The sequence below is a fragment of the Panthera onca genome, chromosome A2, assembly GCF_046562875.1.
Source record: "Panthera onca isolate mPanOnc1 chromosome A2, mPanOnc1 haplotype 2, whole genome shotgun sequence".
Taxonomy (NCBI): Eukaryota; Metazoa; Chordata; class Mammalia; order Carnivora; family Felidae; genus Panthera; species Panthera onca.
The window spans coordinates 13,317,348-13,330,013 of record NC_138340.1 but is presented as its reverse complement, the minus strand read 5'-3'; the positions used below and the strand labels follow the sequence as shown (position 1 = coordinate 13,330,013).

The 12,666-nt window shown below is 51.5% G+C and overlaps 1 long non-coding RNA gene across 1 annotated transcript in view; it reads left to right on the top strand.

The window, feature by feature from the left end:
• LOC145713446 (uncharacterized) overlaps positions 1–12,666 on the top strand; it is a 222,069-nt gene that overhangs the window by 205,714 nt on the left and 3,689 nt on the right. The window lies entirely within an intron of this gene.

The window sequence follows — 12,666 nt, the reverse complement described above, 5'->3', positions numbered from 1 at the left end:
GCGGTTGCGGCGAGGCAGCCGCCTGGCTCCGCCCCCGGGGCGTGGCGTAGAGAGTCCCCACCCACCCGACGGCGCCCGGGGGCAGGGGCGGGCTTGGAGTCCGCGCGGTCTGCCATTGGGCCATTCAGGCGGCTGGCTCCGTCGGTCCGGCGAGCTGATTGGCTGATCCAGAGGAGCGGCTCCTTTTTTTCATCACCCCCCCCCCCCCCTTCCACCACCCGCAGTTTATTTGCATAAGTTAAAGCAACAGGCGTCTCTCCCGCCACCTGAGACCCAGGGGGAGAGGGACGGGGTGACCACAGTTTATTGAGGGCCCACTGTGTGCCAGGTACTGAACAGAGCTATTTGATGTCCCCCACCGACAAGCTTGTGGGCGGAACCTTATCGGACCTTATTGATTCTCAGTTTATAGATGGAGAAAATGAGACTCAGAAGGGAAGAACTCGCTCGGAGGCCACACAGCAAGTCCGCATCCTTGGTCCCAGGACTGGGAAGAACTATCCCCAAGAATGCTGTCATGTCACAAATCAGAAAGGCTTCCGCCCCCCTCACCTGGGCCCTCATAAAATGAGATTTATACAATGCACCTGTCATTCAGCCCTCCATTGGAACACTAGGATGATCTCCCGGCCCCAGGCCTGCTCCCCCAGCTCAGTAAGGGTAGCCCAAGAGCATGCGCCCCGAGTCCCATAGTCTTTTCTTCCTGTCATCCACGTTGGTCCTGCTGGCCCTGTGTTTCTGAAACACCCCAATTTGTCCATTTTCCTGTAACTCCTCACCCCGTGGCCCAAGGTCAGGCCGAGTCATCTCCAGCCTGGATGCTGCCTTGGCTTCCTACTCGGGCCTCTGGTTGCCTCCACCCCTGCCCAGAACAGTCCCTGTTCCCATGGCAACTATAGGGTTTTGGTTTTGTTCTGTTTTTTCTTTTATACCCGATTTATTTTAGGGGCGCCTGGGTGGCTTAGTTGGTAGAGTTCCTGACTCTTTTTTTCCCCCATTTATTTATTTTTTAAAATTAATTAATTAATTATTTAAAAATTTTTTTTTTATTTTTTAAATTTATGTCCAAATGACTTAGCATATCGTGCAACAATGATTTCAGGAGTAGATTCCCTAATGCCCCTTACCCATTTAGCCCATCCCCCCTCCCACAACCCCTCCAGTAACCCTGTGTTTGTTCTCCACATTGAAGGGTCTCTTCTGTTTTGCCCCCCTCCCTGTTTTTATATTATTTTTGCATCCCTTCCCTTATGTTCATCTGTTCTGTGTCTTAAAGTCTTCATATGAGTGAAGTCATATATTTGTCTTTCTCTGACTAATTTCACTTAGCATAATACCCTCCAGTTCCATCCACATAGTTGCAAATGGCAAGAGTTCTTTTTTTTTTAATTTATTTTTTTTAACATTTATTTATTTTTGAGAGACAGAGAGAGGCAGAGTATGAGCAAGGGAGGGGCAGAGAGAGAGGGAGACACAGACTCCGAAGCAGGCTGCAGGCTCTGAGCCGTCGGCACAGAGCCCGATGAGGGGCCCAAACTCACAAACTGCGAGATCACGACCTGAGCCGAAGTCGGATGCTCAACCGACTGAGCCACCCAGGCGCCCCAAGAGTTCATTCTTTTTGATTGCCGAGTAATACTCCCTCGGCCACATCTTCTTTATCCATTCACCCATCGATGGACATTTGGGCTCTTTCCATACTTTGGCTATGGTTGCTAGTGCTGCTATAAACATGGGGGTGCATGTGTCCCTTCGAAACAGCCTGACTCTTGATGTTGGCTCAGGTCATGATCCCAGGGTGGTGAGCATGGAGCCTGCCTAAGATTACCTCTCTCTCTCTCCCCCTCTGTTCCCCGCTGCTCACACTCTCTCTAAAATAAAATAAAATAAAATAAAATAAAATAAAATAAACACAGTTTATTTTAGTTTATGATTTCCAGAATTATGGTGAAGATAGTACAGAGTTCCTGTATACCCCATGCCCAATTTCCCCGATTATTAACACCTTACATTAATCCGGTATATTTGTCACAATTGTGAACTGAATACCAAGACATTGCTAATAACTAAAGTCCATATATTATTCAGATTTTCTCCACTTTCCCCACTATCCTTTCTCTGTCCCAGGACTCCATGTTTTACTTCGTCTTCAGGTCTCCTTAGGCTCAGACAGTTTCTTGGACTTCCCTGTAGTTGTTTAATGTTTATTATTTATTTTGGAGAGAGAGAGAACGTGCAGGGAAGGGGCAGAGAGAGAGGGGGACAGAGGATCCAAAGCGGGCTCTGAGCTGGCCGCAGGGAGCTCGATGGGGGTCTCGAACTCACGAACTAGGAGATCATGACCTGAGCTGAAGTCGGAGGTTTAACTGACTGAGTCACCCAGGAGCCCCTTGGGCTTTCTGGTTTTTGATGTCTTTGCCAGTTTTGAGAACTGGTCGAGTGTATTGTGGGAAATCCCTGAGCTGTGATTTGTCTGGTGTTTTTTCATGGTTGGCCTGGGGGCGGGGGGAGGTGGTGACAGCTCTGGGGAAGACCACAGAGGTGAAGTGCCCTTCTTGTCACACCAAGTCCACAGAACATGCCACGAGCGTGACTCTTGACTGTGACGTTGACCTTGCTCACCTGCCGGAAGTGGCATCTCTCAAGTGTCTTCACTTCTTCCCTCTTTTGGCGCTGTGCCCCGTGGAAGGAAGTCGGGGTGTGCAGCCCACGCCTAAGGGGTGGGGAGTCAAGTTTCCCCCTGCACAAATTATTTTGAGTTCCTCTCTTCTCCCTGTTTATTTATCTCTTCAATCATTCACATCGGTATGGACTCATGGATATTTATTTCCTACTTTGGGTTAAAACCCAATACTACTTTATTGATTTTCTTGCTCAAATTTGTGTCAGCTTTGGCCATCGGAAGCTCATTCAGTTGGCTCCCAGGGCTCTTTGACATGCCCCCATGACACCCATGCCTTCCCCCTCTTAGTACCTCCTTACTTTGTCCCTACGAAATACTTTATGCTCCTCTTGTATATTTCCTGCCCCCCTCTGACCGTCGGCCTTTTCTCCAAGGAGCAGCCCTGGTGCCTTTTGCTGGAGGGTACAAATAGTCTCCCCTTTTGCACAGTGTCAGTGGTCTGTGATCAACCGCAGTCCAGAAGCAGATGGTCAGAAGGTCAACGGTAGCCCGGTGCTACATCACAACGCCTGCGTCATTCGATTCACTTCATCTCCTCACATAGGCATTTTATCGTCTCACATCACCACGAGAAGAGCGAAAAGAGCGAGTACAGTACAAGATGCTAATCTGAGAGACAGACCGCAGTAAAGTGTTATCATGTGCCTAATTTAGAAATTAAACTCTATCGTAGGTATGGATGGAGAGGAGAAAACATAGGATAGATAGACAGTTCATGACTATCTGTGGCTTCAGGCATCCGCCGGGGATCTTGGAATATATTCCCCACTGATAAAGGGCGCGGTGCTGTATTAATATAAACCAAGATCTGGGCAGGTGTGTGTGTGGCCTGCCACCGGGGTGTCATTGCTTCTAGGCCCTCAGAGCTGACGGACCAAGGATCCAAAATGTGTCTATTAACTATGTACATACACAGATCTATAAATACCTCCATATGTAACTGTGTCTATATTAAGTTACACATGAATTCATGCAGATGTCTCCACGCCTAATCCATTAGCAGACGGATCCTTCTAGTCTCCTCCCCTTGCCTGTCTATAACATGCCTCGCCGACAGTGAGAAACCTGGCCCCCACCCTCTGCTTAAGTGCCCCATTCCAGTGCGTGCACGGTGGCTTCAGGATGTTTACATGTGGCCCTGGGTCTGGGCAAGAGTTTCCAGACAGAGACGGATCACCTTCCTTTCCAGCTCCAAGCCCTCTCCCGAGGGGTCAGCACCCTTAGTAAAGACCCCCACACCCTCCCCACAACCTTCCAGGCCTATGCAGGAGGGCCCTGTGCACCTCCTTGTCCTCATTTCTCCCTGCCTGGTCACTGCTGCCCTAACAAAACCAGTCCCACCTCAGGGCCTTTGCCCCTGCTCTTCCCTCGCCTGCAGTGCTCTCCTCCCAGCTCTACATCTGACCTGGTGACTTAGCTCTTAGTTCCTACACAGAAGCCCTGGCCCAGGCTTCTTTCCGACCCAATGCTGAACACCCCGCCCCCCGGACCGGGGGAAAGGAGGTGGTGATTCTTATGTTACAGGACTGAGGCTCTGAGGCTCCGGGACAAGAAGCTACTCTTTGAAGTCCCACTCCGAAGACAGGTCAGAGGCAAGACTTGACTCGGGTGCACTGGTGCCAAAGCTCTCACCGGCCCTGACCTTGGATCCTAAAAACCGATGCTGTGGGGATGGGAAGGACAGGATGCAGAACTGTCCGTTGGGGAAGGAAGCCCTGGGGGTGGGGGTGGGGGGGAGGCCTCAGGCCCTGAGGCCACCTTGAAATTCAGGCCAATTTTCTTCCTTCTAAGATAGGGAGAGGTGGGGGCAGGGGCCCACAGGGAGGTTAAGTAACGTCCCCAAGGTCACCAGCAGTGCAATCAACATTTCCTGAGCACCTACTATGTGCCAGGCAGGGTAAAGTCACATATCGTGTGTAGATGGGTGCCCACCTTGTCCCGTCCTGGCTGCAACCCAGACTACAGATGAGAAGGAAACAGAGGAGGGTGACTTCCGGTGGCAGCCTGGCATTTAAAGGGAGTGGGTCGGGAAGAGCCAGAGGAGGGCCTGGAGTGGGGTAGGACAGAACCAGAGGGAGCACAGGGAGGGCTTCCTGGAGGAGAGGTCCTAGCAGGTGGGGCTTGGAAGACGAGAGCTTATTGCACTGCTGTTCCCAGGAGAGGCAGCCATCCCCTCCTTCATAACCACCTCCTAAAAGCCCACTTCTTCCCAGAAAAATGCCCCAGATTCCCAGCCCCATCCTGCTCCCCCCAGCCCCTTGAAGCAGAAGCCCCAAGTGTTCAGGGGGGGTGTGTGTCCGGGCAGCTGTAGGGCCCGCCCTGACCTGCAGCAACCTCCCCCTGGGGAGCTTCAACACTACCAGTCTTCACCACCCCCCCCCCACCCCGATTCCTTTAAGAGACCGAGCCTGGGCCTCTGTGGTCCCTCCGCCAGGTGCGCTCTTCCTCTTCCCCTAAAGTGGTTTAATTCTCCGCTTCCTCCCGAGGGTTTCTCTCATCCCCAAGGGGCACGTGGGTCCTCCTCTGGCCCCGTGCTTCCCGCCCCCCCGCCCCTGACACCGTGGGTGCTTGTATCGCCCTACGTGTCTGACTCTCCCACTGGACACTGTTCCCCGTGAGGATCCAGTATTTGTTGACTGACGAATGGCTGGATGGTGGCCTCCCAGAGAGGACAGCATGGGTGCAGAGGCCTGGAGGTCTGACCTGGATGCTGAAGGAACATGGAGAAATCAGGGGGCAGTTGTGGCCCAGGCTCGGGGAAGCAGGGAGGGGCTGCCCGTGAGCAGGCTTGTGCTGAGAGTGCCCGGGCCAAGGTCGCACATCCGGCTCCTGGCGCATGCTGCAGGGCCCCCAGGTGCTTTGGCTGCCGCCAGGATATTTTTAGTGCGCACTCTGGCAGAGGCTGGGCCAGACAGCTGTCAGGACGGCTTGTGGGGAGAGGGAGGAAGAAGATAGACACAGAGAAAAGAGAGGGGAGAAAGAGGGAAGCGGAGGGGTGAGACCCCAGGCCCCAACCCCTTCTAGCTATAGATGCGAAAGAGTCAGATGCCCCAGACCAGGAGCTGGCAAGCCACAGCCCAGAGTCCAACTCTAGTCCACAACCTCTTTGTGTAGTTTTTTTAAATTTATTTTTTATTATTAATTTCTTGAGAGAGAGCAGGGGAGGGGCACAGGGAGAGGGGGACAAAGGATCTGAAGCGGGGTCTGGCTGACCGCAGAGAGCCTGATGTAGGGCTCAAACACACCAATCATGAGATCATGACCTGAGTTGAAGTCAGACGCTTAACCGATTGAGCCACCCAGCCGCCCCGTCCCCTCTTTGTGAAGTTTCACTTAAGTTTTTAATGCAGTCATTTCCATCTGTTCAGCTACAGCAGAGACCGTATGGCCCGAAACACTGAAAAAATTTACTAACTGGTTCTACGGAAAAAGTTTGCCAGCCCCTGGCCAAGACAAAACTCTGTCTTTGCAAGAGGGACCGGTCAGTAATCAGTTGATTTTCACCACTGTTTCTGATTCTCCTCCATCCAGGGAGGAGTGTTCCCCTCAGCCCCAGAATCAGGCAGAGTCATGTGACCCTCTTCCATCAACGAAATGACAAGCGGGATTGTCACTTTCTGGTAGGAAGCCCTGACTCACCGTGTTCCTTTCCCGCCTTGCCACCTGATATTCTAGGCAGTAAGAGTCCTGTAATGCTGGGCTCAGTGAGGGTGATGAGCCAACATCAGAAATCCGAAGGGTAGGGAAAGATCCACCAAGGACTGAGGGCAAAAGCCCAGATCCCGCCCCTGGCCCCACCCCCTTCCCAGTTTATGAAAATAAAAACACAAAGTGGAGTTATTCCTAGGAATGTGAGGATAGATCAGTGTTAGAAAACCTACTAACAGGGTAAAAAGAAAAAAAAGGTGAACTTATGATCCCCTCCAGGGGTTCTTTAGTTTGAGGCTCCCTTGTTAGGTGCATAAAAGTTCAGAATGGTGACATCTTCCTGGTGAATTAAAAGTTCTGATACAATATTCCTTATTTCTAAAAATACACAAAAATATAACTTTACTAATGTATGTGAGCTTTCTTTCTTTAGTATTTGCCAGGTTTATTTTTTTCCCTACCTTTAAAATTTTCAGCATCTAAGCATAAATGTTTAGGTATTTCTTATGGATGGCTTAAAAACTTGAATTCAAAAAAAGATAACAGTCTGGGGCACCTGGGTGCCTCAGTCAGTTAAGCATCTGACTCTTGATTTTGGCTCAGGTCATGGTCTCACAGTGCGTGAGTTCAAGCCCTGGGTCCGGCTCTGTGCTGACAGCGCAGTGCCTGCTGGGGATTCTCTCTCCCTCTGTCTCTTTCAAAATAAATGAATACACTTGAAGAAAAAAGAAGTTAACGGTCTGACCATCTTTTGTCTTTTAACTTGACCATTTACATTTATTGTAATCGCTAGTAAATTTTATGCACTTCCATTATTTTATTTTGGGCTATCTGTCCCTCCTTCCCTATGGAAGGATTATTTTGGATTATTTCCTTTTCATTCTAATTTTTGCATCTTCCTAGTTTGGAAGTTATAGACCAGTTCTAGTCTCTTATTATTTACCACAATCATTAATGTTCCTACTCCATTCAACCGGGTAATATGTCACAGTCTCCTCAAACAATACAGGCATACCTCAGAGATATTGTGGGTTGCGTTCTAGGCCATGACCACAATAAAGCAAATATTCCAATAAAGCCAATCGAATTTTGTGGTTTCCTAGTGCATATAAAAGTTATAGTTACGCTGTACTGTAGTCTATTCAGCGTGCAATAGCATTATGTCTAAGAAAATGCACGTACCTTAATTAAATCATCACTGATCACAGGTCACCATAACAAATACAAGAGTTTGAAATACTACCAAGCATTACCAAAATGTGACAAAGCAGAAGATGCTGTTGGAAAAACGGCACCGACAGACTTGCTCAACACAGGGCTGCTACAAGCCTTCAGCTCGGAAAAATTGCTAGATACAAAGATTTTAAAGCCTGACTCCAATCGGCTATGTTTTGCCGTTGTTGTCTAATTTAGACTTTAATCGTACACATTGGACATTTTAGTTCTTGCTAATGAAGGTGATGTTTCTTCGCCTCAGCTCAGGCATTTCCCACCTTTTCTGCTGTCTCCTCCTGCGTGTCAGCCCTTCCACCTGGCTCATTTTCTTTCTGCCTGAAACAGTTCCCTCAGAATTTGTTCCAGCGGGGATCTTCACTTCTCTACCATTTCTGTCGGGTGAGCATTTCTGGGCTGCTGCTTTCTCTCAGAGCCTTGCATGCGGTGCCCCTCTGGGTCCTGAGTTCCAGGCTCTGGGTCTGAGAAGCTGGCTTTCCATCCTCAGGCTCGCTTTTCTTGCTGACTTGGATTTTCTGCGCAGAATCGGCCGTGTCTTTTTATACACCCTGCTTGGGACGCAGTTGGCTTTCTGAATACCGGTGAATTGACGTCTTGCATTCGTTCTGGAAAATTCTCTGCCTTCATCCTCTTCAGAGTTTGCCTCTGCTCTTTCTCTCTTACCCTCCCTTTTCTTCCCATATTTGGGAAACACACTCTGCTCGGACAGCTCAAATCCATGGTTAGCCGCATCCAGTGTTTTGAGACCTCCATTATTTGCTGATTTCTTAGTTATTTTTGGCTCTTCTCCATATGTCTTGCCCTCTGTTCCACACTTCAGGATTAAACACACTAATTCTGGGTCTAATGATGCTGAGCTGCAAGTCTCTGCTGCCTTCAGGACTGCTGGCTCCCCCGCCATGTGGACAGGTTGAGTTTTCGATACCAGTTCATACGCAGTTCCTGGGACGTGACTAGGGGAGTTCTTTGAATGTTTGTTTATTTTTGACAGAGACAGAGAGAGACGGAGACAGAGCACAAGTGGGAGAGGGGCAGAGAGAGAGGGAGACACAGACTCTGAAGCAGGCTCCAGGCTCTGAGCTGTCAGCGCAGAGCAAACACGGGGCTTGAACTCACAGACCACGAGATCACGACCTGAGCTGAAGTCAGAAGCTTAACCGACTGAGCCACCCAGGTGCCCCATGACTGGGGGAGTTCTCGAAGGCTGGGGTTGGAGGCTCAAACCGCAAACCTTCAGGGTCACCACCACCCTGGATGACTTTAAACTGCTTTGTCTACTGGAGGCCTCTGGACACCCAGATACTGCTGGAGCTGTAAACTCAAGCGAGGTCACCAATCATTGGATTAGATTCTACCCCCCTCTTCCTCCCAACAGACAGGCTGGAGATAACCGAGTTTCCTTTCCATTCCTGGGAAGATCTTATTTCGATTGTGACTTCACCCTGTGAGGTCTTGACTTAACAGGACCCACCATCTTGAAGGTCCGTGAAAACGAAAGACCAAACCCAGCCTAACGCAAAAGCTGCCTCCCGCCTCTGTGGACATTCTGGCCTCTGACTGCTCCTTCGCCTCTGTTTGCCCACGGACGCGTTAATCAAGATTTAACTCTTTTTACTCGGTAGTCTACGACGTGGTCAAAAGCAGAAGTTTATAACATTTCTTTCTTTTCTTTTTTTTTTTCTCTTTTCTTTTCTTTTCTTTCATCCCTTTCTTCTCTTTTTAAAAGATTTTTATTTTTTAAGTCATCTCAGCACCCAGCGTGGGGCTAGAACTCACAACCCCAAGATCAAAAGTCACATTCTTTATTTACCAAAGGAGCCAGCCAGGCGCCCCTGTGACATTTCTCATACATGTGTTTGGGCCCCCTCTGTGCAGATTCTAGAACTCCCAAGAGGAAGGAGCATGTGAAAACAGCTGGGAATTTAAGAAGGGAAAAAATAAAATTAAGGAGAAAGAACCTGCTAAGGAGCTATTAAGACAGACACACCAGACTATATACCAGTGAAAATAGCGGGGAGAGGGCCAGAAAAGCTGGTGATGGATTAGAGCAGATGTAGAAACAGACGCAAACCCACGGGGTCTTATTCAGGGAGGAGGGAGCGTTTCAAATCTGCACAGGCCTGGGACAATCGGCTGGCCCTTGGGGCTGGGGCAACCCCTCCATCTCTCTTCATCCCCAAATAAGTCCTAGGTGGATCAAAATAAAAGTTAACATGAGAAACACAGAGAAAACACCATGGGAGAACTTGTGCCAGCCGCGAGGAAGGTCTCTCAGAGCACAAAAGAAAGACCTTTAAAGATTGTGGTCTGAAAACCATGAAAACAAAATGCTTACAGAAAAACTGTTCATAAAGTGGAAAGATGTGGGGGGGAGAAGCAAACTCACCGCACAAGAGCTTAATGGTTAAGAGGGTAAATCTTATGTGTTTTTTAGCACAATTAAAAACCTTTTCACGTTTCTTGAAAAAGTAGAGTTGTGACGTATCGGTGAGAAGAAACACCTATAATAAAACAGTGGAAGCAGATAATTAAACAATTAATACCAACGCGAAACCCTCCCTGGTGATAAACGAAATGGAGAATGGGAGGCAGCACCTGCCACAGGGTAGTCTGGCCAAAATGACACCTGGGGCAGTGTTATAAACAGTGGCCCGCCCCCAGGCCCTGAGCGAAGAAGCCCACCCTTACCCACAACAGGAAAAGGCAAGACAAAGGGCCGTAACCCTAACCCGCATGCGCACGCGAGGCTTTGCGAAGGACACGCCTGGCGGGGGGCGCTCGGATCCCAGCACTTCCGCTTTCCCGGTAAACGGATGGACGGAGGGCGCAGGGTCACAGACCCAGGTCCCAGGCGCTGGGGAGCTCCCCAGGTGGCTGCCGCACCTGTCCCCGGCCGGGTGCGCATTGACCTTGGTCGCAGCCTCACCCACGGTGCCCTTGTGGGTCCTGTCCCTGTGGGCGCCCACGCAGGTTCCCCTGGCGTCCACCTGCCCTTCCTGATGCCCGGCCTTGTCAAGTCCCGACATCCCACAGGAAGGCGGCCAGACGCCGGTTCGGTGGCTCCCACACGAAGCAGTCAGGTCCCACAAACCAACCCTTGGTAGACAAGATGTGTCCCTGGCTGCTGCGGCCCTGCCAGCTCCAGATGGAATTGTGTGCCCCCTGTGGGGTAAGGCCAGTTTGTTTCCTTCTTGTGATGCGAGTGCAGGACTTACACTTTGATTGCCCAGGCATCCTCTTCAAAGATGGTAGCTGGAATGAACCTACTCGCCAGCCACGCCTCTAGAGAAAGAGGCCAAAGAGGCCGCCTGCCCCGACTGAGGCTCCTTGTTTTAGAGGTCTTGGTTGATTTTGGTAACTGGCCTTTCGGGCCACTCGTTTTGTTTTGTTTTTGCTCCCTCCCATCGCTTTAAATTCCCACTGGGAGGTTTTAAGTTTACCAAGAAACAATGAGCCCTGGAAACCCTGGGCTCCCATCCTGGACCCAATAAGAGCAGAGGCCCGGCCAGTGAACAAGCAGCTCTGTCTCAGTCACCCCCTCGCCCCTCTCACTATGTGGCCCTGGGGGCGCTGGGTGATCTCCAGGTCTGGTAAGTGAGAAACCTTTATTTTTTTTCAGTTTCCCGATGGGTGTCCGGCGGAAGGGCATCTTGTAAGCAGAACCACAAAGGCCAGTCCAACCACAACACTAGTCATCGATCAGCTGAGCCCTAACTAGTGCAAAACACCCCCTCATTTCCTATACGTGAGCCCCACTCCCCTTCGTGATGGTGTCTGGAGGTGGGGGGGCGCTTCGGGAGAGCGTTAGGTCGCGGAGGCCAGGGGGGTGGGGTCCCATCCCAGGGTTGGTGCTGCCGAAGGAGGGGCCGTGAGAGGATGTGCCCCCACGCCCCCTCCCTGTCCACGCGGGGACACAGCCAGAAGGCAGCCATCTGGAAGCCGGAGGGCCCGCCCTCGGCAGACCCCTGGCACCCTGATGCACCCTGGTCTCCACCGTCCAGCCTCCGGAGCTGCGGGAAGGAAGCGTCTGTCGGGGAAGCCGCCTGGTATTGTGCCACAGCAGCCTGGACGCGCCGAGCTGGGGCCCGAGACGGCCGGAGGAAGGAGTCTGTACCAGGACACCTACGTGGCCACGCACAGGGACTCAGGCCGCCGTGTCCGGGGAAGCGAGCCGTGTGCCGACCGGCTCAGAACATCTCCCGGGACAGTCACAAGGTCCCACACACAACAGTTCATTCTTGCAGTTCTGGAGGCCCAGCTGTGAAATCAAGGTGTGCACAGGGTCGGTTCCTTCAGAAAGTTCTAGGGGACAATCACTCCTCACCAGCTTCTGGGGCTGCAGCATCCCTCGGCTGTGGCCCCATCACCCCATACCCCAGTCTCTGGCTCCATGTCCGCGTGGTCTTCCCCTCTGTGTCACCTCCTCTGTCTCTTATAAGGACACGCGTCATTGGATTTAGGGCCCATCCAGAGAATCTCAAGAGCCTTCACTTAACTGCATCTGAAAATCCCTTTCTCCAGACACAGTCACACTCACAGATATCAGGTGTCAGGGCTCAGACGTATGCTTTTCGGGTCGCCGTTCAACCCAGGATGCACGGCACCTCGTCTAATGTTCTAGCTAGGTTATCTCCACGCGTGCAGAGAGCAGGCAAGGGGTTCTTCGGGAATGGATGTTTTGTAATCTCTGGGTTTCAGGTTCTCCTCTAAGACCTCCCTGTGGCATGTGACTCTCCTGCCACGAGCATGAGGTATGTCTAGGAACAGAGAATGACCTGTTCTATCGCTTTGGAGCACAGAGCCTGGGGTTCCAGTCTCACCCTGTCCCTGGCCGGTTTGTGTGGCAGAGTGGAGTCCGGCTGCCCTCAGGGGTTCCAGCTTCCCCGCCAGTAAAAATTGGCCTCTCATGCTTGCCGGGTCCGGCCGGAGGGCCGCGGTCAGCGGCGGGCACCGGCTGTCGGCGGTCACTACCGGAAAGGCACACCCCCTCCCCGGGCCTGGGTTTTCCGGCCTGCGACACGGAGGCCGGAGCACGCCTGACCTGGGGGCCGACACGGCGGCGATGACCGTCCCGGAGGCTGCCAAGTCTCCCGCCAGCGGAA